The sequence below is a fragment of the Dendrobates tinctorius genome, unplaced genomic scaffold (genome assembly GCF_039654945.1).
Source record: "Dendrobates tinctorius isolate UK_male_01 unplaced genomic scaffold, ASM3965494v1 ptg000145l, whole genome shotgun sequence".
NCBI classification, from domain to species: domain Eukaryota; kingdom Metazoa; phylum Chordata; class Amphibia; order Anura; family Dendrobatidae; genus Dendrobates; species Dendrobates tinctorius.
The window spans coordinates 6,682,258-6,693,164 of record NW_027361812.1 but is presented as its reverse complement, the minus strand read 5'-3'; positions in this window follow the sequence as shown (position 1 = coordinate 6,693,164).

Sequence of the window (10,907 nt, the reverse complement as noted above, 5' to 3'; positions counted from 1 at the left end):
CGCGACCCAAGCGGAGGGTGCCGCGCCAGTCCTAGAGTCCGGTGGGCGGGACTTTGCCGAAAAAGCGCATGGGCAGAGGCGGCCGATGATATCTGCGGCCCAGCAGCCGCTGGGGCCGGGTGGCAGACAGGAGCAGCCGTGTTTCCGGAGGACTGAGTCACAGGGCCTGTCAAGCAAGCTGCAGCCAGTTCTAGCGCCGGCATAGCTGCGGCCGCAGGGTAGGCCGCATCCAAAACCTCCAACAGAACTGGGGGGGTGGCCAGTTCTGGTAATGAAGCTGTTACCGATCGGGGGAGCACAGCCGCGTCTTCTGTAACCGAGCTCCGCGCTGATGACTCCGGGCGGAATGACTCAGGGACAGGGGCAGGGGCCTCGCTCAACTCCGCGTACACCATAGGGCCCTCCGCGGCCAGACCTTCCGATACGCTGGAGGCTGCGTGCCGTGGCAGAATGGTGGGGGCCGCTGGTGAAGCCGCCGGCAGGGCCGGGGGAACTCTCACCTTCCCCGGCGCCGCGGCCTCCGTCACGTCACCACTCGGCTCTTCCCGCAGTCTCCGCTCCTCAACTTGTTGTCCCGCGGGCCTAGCCTCCAGGCTCAGGGACTCCGCGGGGAAGTTCTCCGCCAGTATCAATGGCGGCCGCTCCACATAGGCTCCGCACAGGCTCCGCTTCCTGCCTGTGGATCTGAAGATAACGTCTTCTGGCGCAGCTCAGTCTCCCGACACCATTGCCATTCCAGGTGGCCGATGCTCCCGACACCCTCAGCGTCTCATACCGTCCGGTGGGCAGCAATCGAATGGCGCCAAGCAGCCGCACCCAAGCTTTTCTTCGGTGTCACTCCCTCTGTGGAGTGGGGCGTCGTCAGGCCTCTCCATCCACCTGTCAGGGTCCAATATATGGAAGTGTCGGTCTCCGGGCACATACCGCTTCCCTTTGGGGTACGTTGGAGGGGGTCCCAGTCCATTCTTAACAACTGCAAACACCCAGACCTCTCCTCTACGCTGAAGCTATACTGCCATACTGCACAGTACCTGGTACTGCCCCGGATCCTCTGCTGGCCACACAGATCCACCACAGCGCTCCCCATTTGTATTCCACAGGTAGGTAATTTGTAATCCACAGGTGATTGCAATCCAAGCAGAGTAATCCAAGTCTTTTTCCATTCTTTGAGGCAGGTCTGCCGCAGAAGATGACGTATTAGCGGCGTTGATACTGCCGCCTACGCCAAGTGTAGGGTCGGTGGGCCGAGCTGGGGGGTGGTCCCTCGATATACCGCGCAGAGACAAAACAGAGACAAGATGGAGGCAGGTTCCGGGTGCAACAGGTCCAAGTTTATTCCACTCGCCGTCCACCTAACGGCCTCTGCAGTACACCGCACTCCTCCTCACCTCACGGCCCTCCGTTTCTAGGACCCGTTATACACACCGTACTTTTCACACTAGGGACGTAGATGCACTTACCGTCCCTTCTTCACTGTTTGACGCTCCTGACAGGTCCGTCACTGTGGCTGCCTTAGACCCGTAAACCAACAGCAATTTTACTGGTCAGGCGTCGTGTCAAATACGGTGTCCCACACCCGGTGTCTCGTCTCTTCTGCGGTTCTTCTTGTCAGGACCAGCCCCCTGACGTTCTCTCTCCTCAGTTCCCCTGGTTTGGTTCTCCTCAGAGTGTACAAACTGTCGTAGTCCTCCTGTCACCTGAGCTCCCCTTGGGGACTGGAAGTTTCTGGAAATCTCCTTCAAATTTATATATTTCCCAGTTCCCTGTAACTCTGCTCCCCATGACCAACGGTTTCCTAAGCCCTAAGCTGATGTCAAGTCCTTTGATCACACTCCTCCCTGCCCTCTAATGGTCAACCCAGGTACTGCACGTTCACTACACTTTCCTAGCTGCTTCCCCACTGTAGTAACTGACAACTATCTGAACTTCTCTATACTGACAGGTACGTCCGTCCATCAGGTCACCTTCCCTACATGACCACACTGTATTTCATGTCATGGGTGCACCAGGACAAAATTCATTGGCTTAGATCAGACCCTCTGATTATAGAGGGGTATCACCTAACTATCAAGAGGCATTAGTCCTCCTAAAATTAGAGTTGAAAATGGCCATGTGAGCTTACCGCCGTGGGTCAGTGGTCCATCAGTACTATACTTACTGTAGAACCCGCGGGAATTCCAAAACTTGTTAACATTCAGAATAGACAGAAGTCTCCATGTCTGCAGTCACATGTCTCCTCATACATCAACATATGTCCTGGCGTCATGTTCTCCATTACAGGTCTATGAGATCACAAAAGTTAATTCATGCAACTGGTCCATAATTTTGCCATTTTTCTAATGAGACATGACATTCATTAAATATGTTTTCTACATCATAGCTCGGTAACAGCTCATTGTTAGTGATTGAAGTTATTAATAGCATAAAACTGGTGCACGGCCGTATGCCATCAACCCATCACTCATAATGTCAGACTGTAACACACGAAATGTCAGCTAGGAGCAGAAGTAATTATAATTCTCATGTGACAATTAGCATCATGATCCTGAGACGTAAGTACATTTATAAACTATCTTCTCATGTAAACATTTGATGCCTGTATTCCTGACAAGAGGCTTTATTTTCAAAATAATTTCAGACACTAAAATCCTTCCACAATCACTGACTACAGTTCTATGTGTCAATCAAACAGCAGCTTACATCACCGTAACAAGCAAGGGGAGAGACAACAGGTGTGCAGGAGACATAGACTAATCCTAGGAGCGTTGGTAATGATTTCATTCCGTCCCTGGTCCTCTCTCAAAGGCCGGAGTCACACTAGCGAGAAATACGGACAAGTCCTATGCGCAAAAACAACGCATTGCACTCAGACCAATGTTAATCTATGGGGCATCTGCTATCAGCTGATTTTTTTCTCAGCCATATTATACAGGCTGAGAAAATCGCAGTATGCTGTGATTGTTAGCGTATTATGCCAATGCAAGTCTATGGGGGCGAGAAAACTACAGATTACACATGGACCAGAAGTGTGACTTGCGAGAAATATGCACCGGTGTCCTTTAACAAAAGCCGGCAATTCATTTTGCGATACAGTAAAATCACACTGACATGTGTAATAAAGAATAGAAAGAATAAAAATAAACTATAATATATATATATATATATATATTATATATATATATATATATAATATACAGTATATATACACACACACGTCTTTGAGACACATATATATATTTATATTTCATAGAGTTCTACATAGCATAATAGCAGCTAAATCAATTGCCGGCTTCTGTAAAATCATTACAAAACCTGACAAAACCATTTCATTTCTTTTATATGTCTTTGACTATTAATAAGGCTAGTTTCACACTAGCGTTTTTTAGCGCTGCGCTTCATGCGCAATAGAATCGCATACAAAAAACGCATCATGCGTTTTGTATGCATTTGCTTTTTTTATGCGCATACGTTTTAACCCGTTGCTAGCCATGTTAACTCTAAAAACGCATGCGATTTTAAACGCAGGCATGCGCATGTCCATGCGCACGCCTGCGTTCCCATAGACTGTAATGTGATTTTTTTGCGCATTTCGTGCGCAAGCCTGAGCATGCATTTTTTTGAGACAGGTCAGACGGGCCAAAAATGCAACAGGTTGCGTCCGGCGCGCCTAGGCACACACTACAAAAAAACGCATGCGCACGAAAATGCATACGAACGCGTGCATATGCTAGACCATGTGCCCCCATGTTAAAGATAGGGGCGCAGGACGCATGCGCATGGACGTGCACGAAGTACAGTGCTAAAAAATGCTAGTGTGAAACCAGCGTTAGATTAGGGTATGTGTGTAAAATATTGGATATGTAAGTGTTAAATTAATGGGTAAATTCGTTGCAAAAGTTGCATGGGATCCCGGGGTAATTTCTCCACCAGAGAGGGAAAGCCAGTGAGTGAGGGCAGATATTAGTAGCCTAGAGAGGGACTATTGTTTTTGGCCTCCCCGGTTAAAAAAAATTTGCCCCCAGCCACCCCAGAAAAGGCACATCTATAAGATACGCCTTTTCTGGCACTTAGCCTCTATTCCCATTGCCTTTAGCGATGGCTCATGAGTTAATAATAATGGGTTAATGTCACCTTGCTATTGAAGGGTGACATTAAGCCAGGTTAATAATGGAGAGGTGTCAATAAGACACCTATCCATTATTAATCCTATAGTAGTAAAAAAAAACACACATTAAAAATTCTTTTAATGAAATAATCTCAGTTTTTGACCAAATTTATTATTCTGCTAATCCAACAGAATCCCTTGTTGTCCTGTAAAAAAACAAAACAAAAAAACAACAATATCCATACCTCTCCGCCGTTCAGTCAGGTCCCCTGCTGCAATCCATTACAAGGGGTTAACTAGTTTACAACAGGGACAGGTGCTAATGTTACTGGCCCTGCTGTAAACCACTGCAGAATGAATGAAATCATGTCTGCGCAGGCACCCTGGCTGACCAGAGATGTACAAATAAGTGTGGGTGGAAAAATTTCGGAACTTTTTCCCATGCTCCTGAGTTCACCTCCCATCAGCCGGGGACTCCGTGTAGTCTCAGTAATGTCACTGAGGCTGCACAGAGTCCCCGGCTGACCGAAGGTGAACTGACAGCATGGGAAGAAGATCAGAAACTTTCCCACGCTTATTAGTTCATCTCCGGTCAGCCGGGTCGCCTGTACAGATATGATTTCACTCATTCTGCAGTGGTTTACAGCGAGGCCAGAAGTAATAACACCGGTCTTTGTTGTAAACTAGTTAACCCCTTGTGATGGATTGCAGCGGGGGACCTGACTGAACGGCAGAGAGGTATGGATATTGCTGTTTTTTTATTTTATTTTTTTTCAGGACAACAAGGGATTCTGTTGGATTAGCAGAATAATAAATTTGGTCAAAGACTTTGTGATTATTTCATTAAAAGAATTTTTAATTAATGTGTGTGTCTTTTTTAACCATTTACTACTATAGGATTAATAACGGATAGGTGCCTTATTGACACCTCTCCATTATTAACCCAGCTTAATGTCACCTTGCAATAGCAAGGTGACATTAACCTATTATTATTAACTCATGAGCCACCGCTAAAGGCCCACACAATTTTTTTCAATGAATTTAACCATTGATTTAACACCTACATGTCCAAAACTTTACACACATACCCTAATCTAATTATTAGTCAAAGACATTTAAAAATCTAAATGAAATGAAGTAGTTTACTGTATGTAAGCCATGTGTCATTTCATGTTGAGTTTTGTAATGATTTTACAGAAGCCGGCAATCGATTTAGCGGCTATTATGCTATGCAGAACTCTATGACATATAAATATATATATGTGTCTCAAAGACGTGTGTGCTATTTCACCAGAGTTGGTTAAAAGAAGTTATTTCCATTGACATCACATGTCTTGGCATTCATAGGGTGATGCTGTGCTTTTTTTTTATATATGTTTTGCAGTCACTGCAGGTTGCACCTATTCACACTTGGAAGGTGCTGGTCAGGCTTTTTTGTATAGCTATACTGTATATATATATATATATATAAAACTGAATGTATGTATGTGTGCATCACCAACCAATCACGAAGCATCTTTCATTTCACCAGAGCTGGTTAAAAGAAGTTGAGTTGTGATTGGTTGCTATGAGCAAGTTTTCCCACCTGACAACACTTCAGCAGACACTGACTGTCTCGATATGACTTGGCCCTGTGTGACGCGACCCGACAATTGATCGGTCACCAAACAACAAGACAAAACAAGGGGACACTGGGTACACAACTAAAACGGTGGACCATGCAATGGGAACGGGGAACGGGACACCTCCTACACTGTCCTGAGGCTGTGTCCCTGAACTAGCCTGACATCCCTATATGGCTTCTTTCAAACTGTCGCCAACCAGGATACCTCTGCCCTCACTCACCCTGCATCTATCCCTCAGTAGGGAATTGGTCAGCGCGGACACTGGTCCCACCGCTGCACTAATACAACACAAGGGACAATAATAGACAGGGAAAAACAAGCAACTTAGCTTCTCTGCAGTTATGCACCGGACCACAGAGAAAAGTATCCAAACTCAGCTTTCAGCAGATACACCACTGCTCCAGATAAGCTGCCAAAAGCACTGCTCCAGATAGCTCCTCTCTTCTCAAAGGTTGGTTTGCAAAGGACCTGCTATTACTAACAGTCAGCTGGTGTACCAGGTGAACTTATATAGGAAGGAGGGAGTGGTCATTAGCTGCATCCACAGACTATCAAAACATGCAGTTACATCAGCGGCCACCAGGGGCAAAAACTGATATTAACCCCCGATGGCCCAAACGGAAAAAAGTTTAAATCAGAGCAGCCCAAACTGACACAGATCCAGAACTGGAATGTGACACTGACATGGTGGGAGAAATCTAGCATCCCTGGGAACATAAGCTCCCAGCCATTGTCTACCCCCTGAAAGGAGCAGAGAGCACACAACAGAAATGAATCCCCCTCCAGTGCCCATATATGTTAGGCTTCGGGTTCCTGCAGCGGCACAGCAGGAATCCAAAGCCTTGCATTCAGCGGTCTCCCATTCTCCATCGACCGCAGAGGAGCTTGCTCAGCAGCCCCATCGTTCCCGACACTCTGCTCAGACCAACTCTGTGGGTCTGGCTGTTGCTGCCACCTCTGGGCCAGCAATAGCAATGCAGGCTGCTCAGCAGCAAGCCACTCCAGAGGCTAAGTCCTTCCGTCGCTCCACTGAGCATGCTCGCGACACGATCTCCCATTGGTGATCGGGAGTCACATACACAGGTCCTTCTCCAGATCTGCTTGGTCCATCTCAGGGATCTGAAAGCTTCCGGAAGGTCTAGGCTATAAAAGGCTCGCATGGTCACTCGGCCATGCGCTAGTATAGACTCTAGTTGCTAACTGTGTGAATGATGATGGATGTATGGACTTGCAAATGACTCATTAAGATTCCCCTCCCTCTGATATTACGAGTGTGTATAGGGAACTAGTGATAGAGTCAGCGCCAGTCAGTGGCAAGCTACTAGCCACAATACGCATCCTCCACAGTGCTAGCATCTGACAGTGCACCTGCTACCGGGCATTGTCGTATAGCGGCAGTGTCTGTCGCCGCGCTGCAGTCAGCAGCTTTTCTTGGCATCCGCGGTTGCGACGCTGCACGCACGGTAGGTCTAGATGGACGTGGACTCTGTGTCTTGGGTCAAGTACTGTGACCATATACCGTGCGTGCATTCCTCTGAGTTCTGTGACGTCAACAGGCTCAGCCTTGGTTTTTAACACCTCAGCGTCTCTGTGAAGGAACAGAGACCGCCCAGTGCACTCCGGGTGACGTTCAACCCGCGTGCATTATACCGCCATATAGTGCGTCTGCTATTAAATAGCAGCAAAATAACATCTTCTGCACGGTGGCCCCCGGACGGCAAACACACTTATTATTATTTATTATTTAGTGCGTTCCGCCGTCCCTAACAATATACCTATCACACATCCTCCATCCATAGGCACATCTTCCTTCTTAAAGGGATCTCCAGTATGGAAGTTAGGGCAAGTCCCTCAGCACTCTGATTCTGACCCCAGGATACTATTAAAGGGATCATTGATATGGAAATCAGGGCAAATCAATCCAGTGCTTTGGTTTTGACCCCAGGCCTCTCCTATATGGATCCCCGGTATGGAAGTTAGGACCATTCCACTCAGCTCTGTGGTTCTGACCCCAGGGTGTTGTGAACTCATTTTCTGGTTTACCTCTGGCTTCTGGTGAGGGTGGTGGAGATGGCTGTGTTGACAGAGGAGTCGTGAGTTCTCCATCCGGGCTCCCTCTGGTGGTGACAGCAGGTAATGAAGCTGATCTAAATTGCAGAGACCTGCCACCTGAGGAGGAGGACTGTGAGTGGACATCAGGAGTCTCTGACTGGATTTAAGACAGCCGACTCCCTAATTTTGTGCTGGTGATTTTCTCCTGCCCTGAGGTTCTGGTTTCCAGTTGTGTTCCTGCCTTCTCAAGCTAAGAGTGCTCTGCTATTTTTCACATGAGATTTGGTCTGGTTTACTCAGTTTTTGTGGCCAGCCAGCCCCTGCTGGGGCTGTGCTGAATTTCCATTCTTATGTCTCTGTTTATGCCAGTTTGTTTTTTGTCCCTGATCAGATTGGTCTCTTTTTGCTCTGTCTTCAGAATATACCGGAGTGCTGATATAGGGAATTGAAGTCTAGCATCTTTCCTTTCCTGTCCTTTCTAGTTATTGTGGGCCCCATCGTTTGCTCAGCCTATTTTTCTATCTGTGTTTGTGTTTTCATCTTGTCTCACTGTCAATACATGTTTGGGGGCTGTCTATTGCTTTGGGGTCTGCTCTGGGGCAGTTTAGATTTCCCCTTTTCTTGCTTTAGGCTTATTTAGTTCTCCGGCTGTGATGAGGCGTCAAGGACCATTGTAGGTATGCTCCACGGCTACTGCTAGTTGTGTGGATAGGATCTGGGGTCTGCAATCCGCTTAGTTACCAACCTCTCTGGTTTTCTGGGGCTTAGCTTGATTTTGTTTTTCCTCCTCGGTGACTCATTCATAACACCAGGGTCTCTTAAAGGGATCATTGGTATGGAAGTTAGGGCAAATCCACTCTCCGCTTTGGTACTGACCCCAGGCCTTTCTTAAAGGGATCTCCTGTTTGGAAGTTAGGGCAAATCCCTCAGCGCTCTGATTCTGACCCCAGGGTTCTATTAAAGGGATCATTGGTATGCACGTCAGGGCAAATCCACTCAGCACTTTGGTACTGACCCCAGTCCTCTCTGAAGGGGATCTCCGGTATGGAAGTTAGGGTAAATCCTTCAGCACTCTGATTCTCACCCCAGGCCTCTCTTAAAGGGATCCCCGGTATGGAAGTCAGGGCAAATCCACTCAGCACTCTGGTTCCGAGGCCAGGCCTCTCTTAAAGGGATCCCCAGTATGGAAGTTAGGACCGTTCCACTCAGCGCTCTGGTTCTGACCCCAGGCTGATGGGATCATGTGGGATATTAGGGGTAGTAGAATCGGTGGCTCTGGCTGATGGGATGATGTGGGATATTAGGGGGAGTAGTCCAGTGGCTCTGGCTGATGGGACGATGTGGGATATTAGAGGTAGCAGTCCGGCGGCTGTGACAGGTGAATGTGGGATATTAGGGGTAGTAGTCCGGTAGCTCTGGCTGACAGGATGATGTGGGATATTAGTGGTAGTTGTCCAGTGGCTCTGGCTGACGGGATGATGTGGGATATTTGAGTTAATGTGGTTATGCGGAGTGGGCGGGGCTATACACTCAGCTTTATAAATATAGATGTAATTATTATAATTTGTTATAAATAACCATAGCTAGTTACTATGCCAGGGCAGCGCCGGGCTCTTCAGCTAGTATATACAGTATATATATATATATACACACAATATGTGTCTATATCTATTCTTTCATTTGTGTTTTAGCCTGTCATTGGGATCCATTGTATGTCCATTTTGCAAGCTGGCGAGAAAATCTCGGCATACAGATGCAATATGGATGTCATACGGATGCTTACTTGTGCAAAAATCGCATCCTAGCTTTGCCAATGGATGACATACGGATCACTGTTCAGGGAACATTTCTGCGTATTACGATCATGAAATACGGACCGTATTTTTATACATTGTGTCTGACTCCGGCCTTAGGCCACATTCACAAGCTCAGTATTTTGTCATTATTTCACATCAGTATTTCTAAACAAAAGACAGGATTCAAACAATCAGAGCAAAAGTATAATAGAAACACGTCACCACTTCTGTATTTATCACCGCTCCTGGTTTAGGCTTGCAAATACTGATGAAAAAAACTGATCAAACTCTGAACATGTGAACATGGGCATACACTGTAAGTAGTCATAATAAACTGGACACTAGTAGTATTTGAGCACTGTATGCATAGTTTTATTTACAGTGTATTGCCATATTAATGTAAGATTTGGCTCAACAGTGATTTTTTTTTTTTTTTTTAAGGCATTGATTGATTAAGTCAAATACATGGAAGCATATTCGCCTTTCAACTTCCCCATGGATCCACTTAGGTGGCTCCGGAGACCTTCACCTGCTCTGGAAATAATGTCTGGAGGCACTTGGTATAGTGACCAATACATTTAAGGTCCACTGCATTTTACGCACCTGTTGAGAAAAAACGACCAACAAAACTAAACATCACTATCAGGTAGAGATGAGCGACTTTGCCTTTTTTAGGGTCGAGTCGGGTTTCATGAAACCCGACTTTCTCAAAAGTCGGGTCGAACAAAATCGGCCAACTATAGGGAAAAGTCAGAGGCCGACTGAAACACGAAACCCAATGCAAGTCAATGGGGTAGCAAAGTCGGCAGGGAGTGGAGGACAGGAAACACACCTACAGTGCCCATTTCAATGCCAAAAACATCAATTCTTATTACTGAAGCATTTCAACCTTAATTTACTTCTGACTTATGGATATGGGACGGACCCCCACTCCACGTTAAAACCACCATAACTACAGTAAACCTAGGCACTAGAATAAATACACAACACATTATTTTGGTTGTCAAAATGGCCACAGCTTTATTTAAATCACAGGATTAACACAATCACAGTAGGAGTCAGGTGAAGTGCTAGTACATTGGGATTGACAAGTACTGTGATATCCCAGCTGTCTGACATACAGAACCAGGCCAGACAGCCATAAAGGGGCGGCACACACTGGCTTGCCATTCAAGCAGAGCCAGTAAACTTTCAGGGCACCAATGACCCTATTATCCTCACTCCTGTGCTTAACCACTGTGGCCGCCCCTGATTGACGTTACCATTACAACGTCCTTGAGGCTGGCCACCAAAGCCGAGCCTGTTCACCACCATGAGGTTTTACATCCT